Source organism: Rhinoraja longicauda, chromosome 14 (assembly GCF_053455715.1).
Source record: "Rhinoraja longicauda isolate Sanriku21f chromosome 14, sRhiLon1.1, whole genome shotgun sequence".
Classification (NCBI taxonomy): Eukaryota; Metazoa; Chordata; class Chondrichthyes; order Rajiformes; family Arhynchobatidae; genus Rhinoraja; species Rhinoraja longicauda.
Window position 1 is genome coordinate 44,802,962 of NC_135966.1, and position 13,266 is coordinate 44,816,227.

The 13,266-nt window shown below is 46.1% G+C and overlaps 1 protein-coding gene across 4 annotated transcripts in view; it reads right to left on the reverse strand.

Moving 5' to 3' along the window:
• The window catches only part of LOC144600241 (serine/threonine-protein kinase 32A-like), a 299,488-nt gene that overhangs the window by 163,850 nt on the left and 122,372 nt on the right, over nt 1–13,266 (reverse strand). The window lies entirely within an intron of this gene.

Here is a 13,266-nt window from a genome sequence, read left to right on the forward strand (position 1 = left end):
AACACTCTTAAAAAACACACCCTGCAAATCTGAAGTAAAGCTAGAAAATGGTCATAAGTTCATGTGATAGGAGTAGAATTAGGCCATTCGGCTCATCAAGTCTACTCTGCCATTCAATCATGGCTGATTTATCTCTCTCTCCTAACCCCATTCTCCTGCCTTCTCCCCATAACCACTGACACCTGTACTAATAAAAAATACTGAAACACTTAGCTAGAGCATCTAAGGAGACAGAAACAGTGTAAATGTTTCAGATTGAGTTCTTCACCCAGGCTTTCATACTCTTTTACTCTATGTATAAAGCCCAGGAAGTCCTGTACATTTTTAATCACTTGGACATTGGGTAAATCCTCAGTACAAACACCCTTAATATTGTCACTAACCACTCCCGAAATGGTGGTAGCACTTGTTCAAAGAGTTGAGGATGGAGCAGAATCCAATGTAATAGTTGTGGACGAGGCAGTCCGGCTGGCGCTGAGACGAGTGGTCTGAAACTAAACTCTGAGGCAAATACAACACAAAAGCTGCAGGCAGCCTCAGACAGTCGCCAGGGATGGGGATGGAAACAGAAGCTCTCAGGGACACGAGGCAATGGCTTAGTTTGCCAGATATTGATGTGAAAGAGGTTTCTGTTCATCCAGGTCCAGGTCGAACAAGCAGTGTTACATATCACAGTCACTGAAGGGCTTAAGGGAGAGGCTAGTGGTTTGGAAGAATGAATGCTTCTGATTTCCCCACTAAGTACCACATGTGTACAGGAGCTGATACATTTTTTTTGTTCAGAACAGGTCATCCGTGCACAGTAATCATTCCCATGGCAACCAAGTCAGGATAAGGTTATGTTTGTCATTGTTTTTAAAGGGCAGCCCTGTGCACCGAGCATAAAGAGAGGAAGGAATCGAATCAGAGCCTAGAAATGAGAATTATATTGGTGCAGAAATGTTTTAAACATTTAACAACTATTTCTCTGTTATCAAAGTGTAAACTTGTCAATTGTAGATGCTGATAGACATGAAATGCTGGAGAAACTCAGTGACAGCGTCTCTGGATAGAAGGAATGGGTGACGTTTCAGGTCTTGATCCGAAATGCCACCCATACCTTCTAATCAGAGATGATGTCTGTCCTGCTGAGTTACTCCAGCATTTTGTGTCTATCTTCGGTGCAAACCAGCATCTGCAGTTCCTTCCTACACAATTTTAGATGCTGTATGGATTTGTTTTTGGTGCTAACTCATGAGGAATGCCAGTTTAGCTAATCCATGGAAGCATCCTGCCCAAGTTTAGGTAAAGGGAATGGTTAAAATTATTGTTCCAAGAATCTAGAGGCCCTAATGATGGTCACTAACAAAAAACTCAAATCCCAGCAGGACCCTGGGGAGATTAAATCCACTGAATTAAATACTATTGGATGATTTAGTAACTATTGTCATTAAAAAAACCTATCGGTTTTCGAAATACCTTTCCGGGAACAGAATCTTTTATTTTAACCAATTTATCTTACACGTAACTCCAGATGCACAGCAACGTGCTTGACTCTTCAGTATCCTCTGAGAAAGCCACCTAGTTGTTTCAATTGCACCTCAATGTAATAACATTTAAATCAGAGGAATACAAAACATTCACTAGATGTGAAGATTATTACCACGGGGCAAGAACTAAGATGGTGGGGACAACGGCTGCCCCAGGGTACTGCTCCTTGCTGCTTTGTCTGTGTTTGTTCATATGTGTCATCTGTAAATCCCACAAAGATTACTTTCATGAGAGATGAACTCATTAATATCAGACAATCGGTTCCTCCAAACATTGTTCTGGATTTCTCTCACTCGCTGGATTATTTGGACATACTTGTTGGCGGGGCTGTGGCTGTGTCCAAGGCCGTGAGATGTAGGAGGACCCGGTGGATGCGTTCTGGAGCACTCGTCCAGCTCCGGCAATGAGGATTACGCACACCGCTCCCGAGTATATTCCTTGCAAATCGACATCCTCTCAACAACAAAGTGGACGAACTGCAACTCCTGTGCCAGACAAACAAGGACCTTCCTTCTCTCCAGAGATGCTGCCTGACCCACTGAGTTACTCCAGCATTTTGTGATACCTTTGATTTGTACCAGCATCTGCAGTTATTTCCCTACACTAGGACCTTCTCTCGATCTGTTGCCCTGTGCTTCACCGAGATCCGGCTGTGTGAGTCGGCAATGCGCTGCAACTGGCTGGCTTTCATTGACACAGAGCGGACTGCGAAGTGGAGGCAGCGGGGAAATCAAGAGGCAGTGGATTATGCACCAATTCAAATTCCATGTATGTATACATACTTGGCTAATTAATTTATTCTGATTCTGATAAATGCATACTCTGTGGAATTAGCCATACAAAGTGGTCCCCATAAAGAACTGGGGAACTAAGCCTAACTTGTGAAAGCTCTTCTCTGGATGAATGATATTGACATTCTCATAGGATTATGCCTTCCAGATCTGCACATTTAATCTGACTTTGGCCATGGGCTATCCTAACAATGGTGGCAAAGCAATGGGAATGAGTAAGGAGGGCCTGAGCTGTGGTCAGCATTGAGCCTGGAATCACCATGAGGTACCCTGACCATTGACATCCACAAGACTCCTGGAGTTGATGAATCGGCACTGTTCCATGTTGACCATTGGGAAAAAAATAGGACAGACAATACCTAGGGTACAGAATGTAATCTGGATCAGGCGCAGCAATGTTCAACCAGAAGAGCATTTCCTTGGCAAGGACCACCAGAAGCTGTAATAGGCAAGTCTTGAAGGAAGGCACAAAATGCTGGAGTAACTCCGAGGGACAAGCAACATCTCTCGATAGAAGAAATGGGTGATGCTTCGGGACAGGACCCTTCTTCAGACTGAGGGCTTCTTCAGCTCAGTCTGAAGAAGGGTCTCAACCTGAAACGTCACCAATTCCTTTTATCCAGAGAAGCTGCCTGTCCCGCTGAGTAACTCCAGCATTTTGTGTCTATCTTTGGTGTAAACCAGTATTCTGCAGTTCCTTCCTACACACAAGCCTTGAAGGATATCCTTGTCAGTCTGACCTGAATCATATGAAGAGGACACCAGCACAAGGAAATACTCCATCCTCAACAATCGTTCCATCTCAGATACATTAGTCCATTACAAGACTGAGAGGAGTGACTACCCCTGGCTCTTGTGAGGACACACTCCTACTTGTGGCTCTATTATTGTGCTCAATGAAATATATTCAAACAGATTTGGCAGTGTAGACTGGGCATCCATGAAGCAATTTCTGTCATCGACAGAGCTGATTTGTTTTCCACCAAAATCCTCAAACTTGAAGTTGAACAAATCCCAGAGTCTACCATTACCATCAGCAGTGTCTTCACTAATCTATTAAAACACCATATGCATACATTACAAAGACAGAGGTTTAGTGACACGAGGCTGCAGATGCTGGGATCTTGAGGAAAAACCAATCTGCTGGATGTCAGGTCAGACAGTACTTGTAGAGAGAAATGGACAATTGACAATTGAAGGCGGCACAGCAGCGCAGCGGTAAAGTTGCTGTCTTACAGCGCTTGCAGCGCCAGAGATCCGGGTTCAGTCCTGACTACGGGTGCTGTCTGTACAGTTTGTACGTTCTCCTCGTGACCGCGTGGGTTTTCTCCGAGATCTTTGGTTTCGTCCCACACTCCAAAGACGTACAGGTTTGTAGGTTAATTGGCTTGGTATAAGTGTAAATTTTCAGAATCAGAATCAGAATTACCTTTATTGTCATCCAAAAAACAAGTCTCTTGGATGAGATTTCGTCACCCACAGTCCAACAGTAAGAGCAATAAAATAAGCAATTACACAACCGCAAACCAACACAAAACAAAAAAAAAGAAACATCCATCACAGTGAGTCTCCTCCAGTCCCCTCCTCACTGTGATGGAAGGCCAGAATGTAATTTCTCTTCCCCTGCCGTCTTCTCCCTCGGTCAGACTGTTGAACTTGCCAGGCCGCTCCGGACGGTGAAAGGTCCGCAGCGGGCCGACCCACGTCCCGCGATCCGGGGCGGGCGAAGACGCTGCCGCTGCATGTCGGGGCGGTCGTGGCTCCCGACATTGAAGCCCCTGCCGAGCAGAAAAAAATCCCGCAGCCTATTTCAGGCTGCGCCGGACGGTGAAATGTCCACGATGGGCTGACCCAAGCCCCGCGATCCGGGTCGGGCGAACACGCTGCCGCTGCCGGAGCTCTTAATGTCGGCATCCACGGTGTGTCGGGTAGTGTTAATGTGTGGGGATCACTGGTCGGTGTGGACTCGATGGGCCGAAAGCCCTGTTTCTGCACTGTATCTCTAAACTAAACTAAACTAAACTAAACATTTTGGGTTGAGACCCTTCCTCTGAATGTCGAAGACCCAGTACACAGGAAGAGTCTCGGCTCGAAATGTCGACTCTCCATTTCCCTCCACAGGTGCTGCCAGACTTGCTGAGTTCCTCCAGAAGATTGTTCTTTTGCTCAAGAAAGTAGTTTAATTGAAATGCAGAAGATTTAACTTATATATACATTTACATTTTTAAATAATAATTTAGACTCTGAAATGAAAAGTACAATTCTTATAATTTGTGGCTGATACTTAATGGAGAAGTGATAGGCAATACTAGGGAGGGCTGCAATAAATAACACGAGGAATATAATAATAACACAAAATGAGCAAGTCATTCGCAAATGAGGTAATACATTTTGGCAGGAAGCAAAGAGAATTTACATAGGAAATGCGTATGTGTCCAAAGGGTTTTACCAATATCCACAGAGGCACCATGGGAAGCAATCTAACCAGATGCATCACAGCATCGTGTGGCAACTGTTCTGGCCAAGACCACAAGAAATGAGTTGTGACCGCAGCCTAGTCTTATCAGGCAAACCACTCCCAAAGGTTTTCATTGCATCTCAATACACATGATAATAATAACCAACGCCAATATTACTTGGAAGACGCGAGTCTCAGTGAGAAAGAAAATAAAGAGATCTCCTGAGTGCCAATACACCAGTCACTAAAAGTTGAACCGCAGATTGCCAACATCATAAAGAAAGCAAGTCAATCTCCAGTTTATTTCCAGAATGATAGGAATAAAATGTAGGGACGTTATGCTAACTCTATATGGAATCTCGGTTGGACCATGCCTAAATTTGGTAGGGGTTCTGGTAGAAATGATGAGGAGACAACCATGTAAAAGTGAGGGATGTTCTTCACCAGCTCAAGAGTGTAAAACAGATTAAGTATGATTTTATTCCATGACTTTGACTTTGCCAGCTGCCTCACTGAATGAGCCCACTTTGCATTATTCAATGAAAAGAGATCACTGATAAAACCACTCCAACACTCAGTAAGATGTTCCAGGTGTCAACTCCTTTATATCGGCGAAACCAAGCGCAGGCTCAGTGATCGTTTCGCTGAACATCTCCGCTCAGTCCGCCTTAACCTACCTGATCACCCGGTTGCTCAGCACTTTAACTTCTCCTCCCATTCCCAATCTGACCTTTCTGACCTGGGCCTCCTCCATTGTCAGAGGCCTAGCTCAAATTGGAGGAACAAATATCATATTTGGCTTGGGTAGCTTACACCCTAGCGGTATGAACATTGACTTCTCTAACTTCAAATAGCCGTTGCTTTCCCTCTCTCTCCATCCCCTCCCCCTTCCCAGTTCTCCCACCAGTCTTACTGTCTCCGACTACATTCTCTCTCTGTCCCGCCCACTCCCCTGACATCAATCTGAAGAAGGATCTCGACCCGAAACATCACCCATTCCTTCTCTCCAGAGATGCTGCCTGTCCCGCTGAGTTACTCCAGCATTTAGTGTCCACCTTCAATTTAAACCAGCATCTGCAGTTCTTTCCTACACACCTGCAGTTCCTTCCCACACTATCACTCCTCCCGTTTACCGACAAAGAATTTTGGCTGCTCGCCATTTGGCCGCTGACTCAACTTCTTCAAGCAGATGGGAGATTGGTTGGTTCTATGGTCGAGGAAGAAACGGAGGGCTTCAAGACCATCCTTGTGGGGGATGGAGGTGGAGAGTGACTGGACATCCACAGTAAAGATGAGGGAGTGGGGGCCTGGATTTAACTAGAAAAGGGGAGGGATGGGGAGGGTGGAAAAGCAAGGGTTTACTTGAAGTGAGAGAAGTCAATATTCTTACCGCTGGGGTGTAAGCTGCCCAAGCGAAATAAGAGGTGCCGTTCCTCCAATTTGCGCTGGGCCTCACTCTGGAAGTAGAGGAGGCCCAGGACAGAAAGGTCAGTATGGAAATGGGAGGGGGAGTAAAAATGTTTAGCAACTGGGAGATCAGGTCAGTTACGGACAGAGCGGAGGTGTTCAGCGAAACGACCCCCGAAGAGTCCACACCTGGAACAGCGGATACAGTAGATGAGGTTGGAGGAGGAGCCAGTGAACCTCTGCCTCACTTGAAAAGACTGTTGAGGAGGTTTCGGGACAGGTGTTGCATATCCTGCGGTGGCATGGGAAGGTGCGGAGGGGGTGGTTTGGGTGGGAATCGATGAGCTAACCAGGGAGTTGCAGAGGGAACAGTGTCTGCGGAAAGCGGAAAGGGGAGGAAAAGGAAAGATGTGACTCGTGGTGGGATCCTATTGGAGGTGGCGAAATATTCGGAGGATTATGTGCTGTTTGCGATGGCAGATGGGGTGAAAGATGAGGACTGGGGGCTGGGGGAGCAAGAGCGGAGTTGCGGGATATTGAGAAGACCTAGTGAGGGCCTCATCTATGATGGATGAGGGAAACCCTGTTCCCTAAAGAATGAGGACATCTCAGATGTGCTGGTATGGAACACCTCATCTTGGGCACAGATGCAGTGTAGGCAGAGGAATTGGGAGTCGGGGATAGAGCCTTTGCAGGAGGCAGAGTGGGAAGAAGTGTCGTCTAGATAGTTGTGGGAGTCAATAGGTTTATAATAGATGTCAGTTGATGGACAGGATGACCATGTAGGCAGATACACCATACCACCCGCAGATACATCACACCACCAGCAAGAACAGCACACCACCGGCAGATACATCACAACTATTGGCAGATGCACCACATCACCGGCAGATACACCACATCACCGGCAGATACACCACCGGCAGATATACCACACCACCGGCAGGTACACCACACCATCGGCAGATAAACCACATCACCCGCAGATACACCACTGGCAGATACACCACACCACCGGCAAATACACCACACCACCGGCAGATACACCACACCACTGGCAGATACACCACACCACTGGACCAAGTGACTAATCGTGGTTCAAGGAAGTATTTTAGGATCAGCACAAACTGGACGTGCTAAACTTGTGAAGTTATGTCACAGTATCCCTAATAAATAGTCGAAGCAATGTGCTATGCAATGGGGCAAAATAATTTCATAATAATTGGATTGAATCCACAACGAAATTGAAAGAAGAATTAAATGTAGGACCTCCTATACTTGATTATACAGAGCTTGGCGTGACCACACCTGGAGTATTGTATGTTATTTTGATCTCCTGAACTATGAAACAATACACTTGCTACAGTGGAAGTGCACCACAGGTTCAACAGAATGAAGTGTCATCCGAGCAGAGATGAGATTGAGTACATTTGTGTTCACAAGGTTTTGGAAGAAATAAAAGGGATTTCAATGAAATGTACCAAATTCCGACATGGGTACATGGATGCAGGTAGAATGTTTTCTGTGCCTGGGGGTAGGAGGGGGGAAAGGGGAGGTTAGGTTCTGGGATCACAGTCTGAGGATGCATGAAGACTGAGATGAGGAAAGATTTCTCCACTGAGAGGGTGTTGGACCTATTGGATTTTTGACCTCAGGAGGCCATGGAAATGAAGCAGTTGAATAGGTTTCAGAAGAAGTCAGATGTATTTCAAGCCACCCACAGATATGGGAAGAGAGCCGGAATATGAAGCTGTTCCTGAGTCTGGAGGTGCGGGTGTAGAAGGCCTTGTATCGTCTGCCCAATGGTAGAAGTTCAAACAGACTGTTGCAGGGGTGTGAAGAGTCTTTGTTTATGCTGGTGGCTTTTCTGAGGCATCGTGTGTTGTAGATGCCCTCCAATGCTGGTAGCTGTGTTCCGATGGTCCTCTGAGCTCTATGGACTACCCGCTGAAGAACTTTTACTCTCTGCCTCCGTGCAGCTGAGATACCACACAGGGATGCCATGTGTTAGGATGCTTTCTATGGTGCAGTGGTAGAAGGTCGTCAGCAGCTGTTGGGGTAGACCAGAATTTTTCCTGTGTTCTTAGGTAGAACAGTCGTTGCTGTGCCTTCTTGACCAGTGCAGCCGTGTTATTGGACCATGTTAGGTCCTCCGAAATGTGAGTGCCCAGAATCTTGAAGCTGGACACTCTCTCCACACTGTCCCCGTTGATAAAGATCGGTGCGTATTCCCCGTTGTGTGACCTGCGGAAGTTGATGATCAGCTCCTTGGTCTTGGTGGTATTTAGGGACAGGTTGTTATCAGAGCACCAGTCCACGAGGTTCTGCACCTCCGCTCTGTATTTTGTTTCATCACCGTTGGTGATCAGCCCGATCACCGTTGTGTCGTCTGCAAACTTGACAATGGTGTTGGTGTCGAATACAGGAACACAGTCGTGTGTGAATAGGGAGTAGAGCATGGGGCTCAGAACACAGCCCTGTGGTGTGCCGGTACTCAGGGTGATAGTGGAGGACAGGTGCGGGCCCATTCGCACTGCCTGCGGTCGCTCCAGCAGGAAGTCCAGGATCCAGTCGCATAACGACGAGCTGAGGCCTAGCTGGTGGAGTTTGGTGATGAGCTTGGTGGGGATGACCGTGTTGAAGGCAGAGCTATAGTCAATAAATAGCATCCTCACGTACGTGCCCTGTCTCTCCAGGTGAGTCAGGACAGTGTGAAGAGCCAGAGAGATGGCGTCCTGTTCCCTTTGTGCTTGCTTAAAATTTAGCGTTTTCGTAACACCCAAAGATAATAGAGCAGAGCAAGATAGACCACTCAACCCTAAAAACCGTGGTATGTCACGGCGCCATTTTAGTAGGCAGAAACTTGCAGAAACATTTAAAAAGAAAAATAATAAAAATCTGTGAATTGATAGATGAGATATATTCTGCATTTTTATGGTATCATCACACATACTGTTCCCGCAAAACACTGATTACACTGCAAGAGGCATAACGAACGGCGGGTTTTGCCTATTAAAATGGCGGACGTTCCGCTCCTTTGCGTACTACACTTCAGTATAGGCGATTTCAATGGAGTGGTCCATCTTGTTCCTCTAGTATCTTTGGTAACACCTTCCGCTTTTGGTGAAAAGCCTTTAGTCCAAAATATGAATTCATTCCCTCCCTACAAACACTACCTTAGTATTTTTAGCCTACTTTGGTTTTAATTTAGATTTCTACCATCTTCAACATTTGTTTTTCTTTGTACAAATGAGCATATTGAACCAGATGGCGAATGCAAGTTTACAAATGCAAAGGAAACTCAGTTTGCATTTCACTATCTCATTGTGTCAATGTTATCTGCTTCTTTCAGCCTCTTTATTGAAACCCCCTCTTTAAAGCAACTTCCTGAAATCTTGCAGCGAGCAGTCTAACATTTGAAAGCCTTTCCACCTCTTCCGAACTTCCTCGCACTGAGGTAAAGCAGAGATGGATGCTGCAGAATTGGTGTCAGCTTCCAGCTGAACAAAATGGAAGTGGATCTCCCAGCCCCCCCACCCCCAATGCTTCCAAACACAATCAGCTGCTGATGCTGTTGGCTCTGACCCTGCATGAAGAGCCAAGGCTTTGGGGCAGCACACCTGCCTGGAACCAGGGATGAAATGATGGAAGTTTAGAGTTGTGTTTTATCCTGATATGTGCCACTCCTTTAATCATCCAAACTTTGCTTCCTCTGTCACAATTCATTTGTTGCTGAAAATCCTACTCCTGCCTCTTGGATGTGACTATCCCAATGGTCCTCTGACCTCCATCTTCCCTACTACAGGAACTGGTGCTCCTCCAACATCCTAACATAACATAACAACATAACAACACTTTATTGTCACTCGGCACAACACCGAGCGAAATTTCAGCAGTCACAAAATACAGCAAAAAGAAAAGAACACAGGACACCCGACCCCAACACAAACATCCATCACAGTGACTCCAAACACCCCCTCACTGTGATGGAGGCAACAAAACTTCCCCTCTCTTCCCCCCGCACCCACGGACAGGCAGCTCGACCCCTACCGAGGCAAACGACACGCACAGCCCCCGCAAGGGGATGGAAGGCCCCCCCGGCCGAGCCGCCCCGGGCACCGAAACGTCCCGCGGCCACACCGGGCGATGTTAAGTCCAACGGCCGAGCCGCACCGGCCACTGCTGCCTTTGTCCTAATCTCAACCATTTTATATCCCTTTTTCTTGCTGGTAGAGCTGCTGCCTCACAGCGTCAGATACCCGTGTTCGATCCTGACCTCAGGTGCTGTGCCTGTGTGAAGTTTGCAGGCTTTCCCTGTGATTGTGTGCCTTTCCTCCAGGTGCTCTGGTTTCCTCAATGACGTGTGGGTTTGAAGGTTAATTGGCCTCTGAAAATTGCCCCTAGTGTGCAAGGAGTGGATGAGAAAGTGGGATGACATAGGACTAGTGTGAATGGGTTATTGATGGTTGGTATAGACGGTGGGTTGAAGACGTTGTATCCATGCTGTATCTCTAAACTAAACTCAAACTAAACTGCTTTGGGTCGGTGCAGCAATGGCTCATAAACATTCTCTGGCTTCACTTCTCACCTCTTTGAGCTCTGTGTGATATTTGCACACCAACAGTTTGACCTGCTGAACATCACCAATTTCAACTACTACTTCGTCTTTGAAGGTTTGTCCCTTCCGCTGCAGTTGCAGTTAGGATATCATCCCGTTGGAAAATAATGCTGGACCTTCTGTGACATCTTAATTGATGTTTGTATTCGAGGTGGCAGCTTGGCATATGAGTACAATCCTGTGTGGGTGTTGTACCTTTCCGAACCGAACGATAACTCATGGCTGGCGGCATCTTACGCACAGGGATGCGTGCCAGCATCCCTGCTGGCCGGGATCACCACGGGTGCATGTGTGCACAGTGGATTGGAAAACGGCGTCGGCGGATGGTGATGCGGGGCTTGCGCGGGAATCGGCCGGTACAGAGTCTGAAAGGCTGCAGCCATCTTTTGTAAGTTACGATGATGTTTAAAGTTTGAAGTTAATTAATAAACTATTGGTTCTTGTTCCGGGCAATACATAACAGTTGTGAATTGCCAAGTAGTCTTGGCAATATTCCAGGACCCTTCTTGAGTGTCAGTTTAACTTCTTGAGTGTCAGTTTAACTTTGATGTTTACTGTCTAGCCCTGCTTCCATCTACACTAAGCTGGGCACAGTCATGAGATAATCTAATTCAGTGAACCACCCCACCCCCCCCCCCCCCTCCATCCTGACAATTCCATGCTCAAACCTTGAGGCTAAGGGTATTATTCATCACCCATCACTCTTTTAAGAGTCAATTTGTAATCTGCACAGATCTGAACAGTCTTATCAACCTTAGGCAACACCCGATGTATGTCGTCCAATCAATTGTACACTCCCACAAATATCTTACGTCATTCCAATTTGTTTAGCTCATCTTGTATTTGCACTCTTGATGCCTAAATACATGTCTGGGTTTATTATAGATTAAATAGCATCGATTTGATACATCAGAGCTTTGTTCCCTTGAATGTCTATGTATCATTGAACATATTGACATTTAAACCAATGCCCTCTGGGTGTTTGGCATTTGGGAAAAACACTTTATCTATGCCTCCCATAATTGTATAAACTTCTATCAAGTCTCCCCTCAGCCTCCACTTCCGGAGAAATAATCCACATTTGTCCAACCTCTCCTTGAAGCTAATACCCTCTAATGCAGGCAACATCCTGGTGAACCTGTGCTGCACGCACTCCAAAGCTTCCATATCCTTTCTGCAATATAATGACCAGAACTGCAGATAATATTCCACTGTTGCCAAACCAAGATTTGAGAAGATGCCAACCTTTGCACTCAACACCTCAACCGATGAAGACAAACATATTGTTTGCCTTCCTTACCATCCTATGGACTACAGCTGTCACTCTCTGGCAACTATGGGCCCTTGCCCCAAGATCCTTGTGAATATTAATACTCCTAAAGGTCCTGCCCTATATAATATACAGTATATTTATATTTGACCTCTCAAAGAGCAACACTTCACACGCATGCGGATTTAAGTCCATCTGCCATTTCTCTGCTTATATTCCCAACTGATTTGTATCCTGCTGTGTCCTTTGACAACCGTCTCCACCATCCAATCCATAACTCCACTCATTTTTGTTCACCTGCAAACTTACTAATTAGCTCATCTACATCTTCATTCAACTCGTTTTCCTATATCTCAAACAATAGATGTTCCAGCACCATTAGTCACAGACCTCCAGAGAAATACAGCTCCACCGTGGCTCTCGGGCTTCCATGACCAAGCCAATTTTGAATCCAGTCTGCCAAACCATTGTGCACCTTCGTCTTGTGGATCTGATTAGCCTACAATGGGGGGATCTTGTCAGATGCCTTATTAAGGATCATGTAGACAACATCCATTGCCCTATCGTCATCAATTATCTTCGTCACTTGCTCAAAAACCACAATCCCGTTTGTAAGACATGGCTTGCTTTGCACAAAACCACACTAACTTTCCTTAATAAGCCCATGTTTTACCAAATGCACGTAAATTCCATCCCTCAGATGCCTCGCCAAAGCTTCACTACCACCGAGGTAAGGCTTCATAACTTCATAAGTTCATAAGTGATAGGAGCAGAATTAGGCCGTCAAGTCCAGTCCGCCATTCAATCATGGCTGATCTATCTTTCCTTTGCAACCCATTTTTCTGCCTTCTCTCCAAAACCCTGACATCCGTATTAATCAAGAATCTATTTATCCCTGCTTTAAAAACATCCATTGACTTGATCTCCACAGCCTCTGCGGCAGTGAATTCCACAGATTAACCACCCTCTGACTAAAGAAATTCCTCCTCATCTCCTTAATTCTGAGACTATAACCTCTGGTCCTGGACTCTTCCACCATCAAACATCCTCTCCACATCCACTCTATCCAGGCCTTTCACTATTCGGTAAGTCTCACTGAGGTCCCCCCTCACCCTTCTAAACTCCAGCAAGTAAAGCCCAGTGCCATCAGACACTCATCATATGTTAACCACTCACTCCTGAGATCATTCTC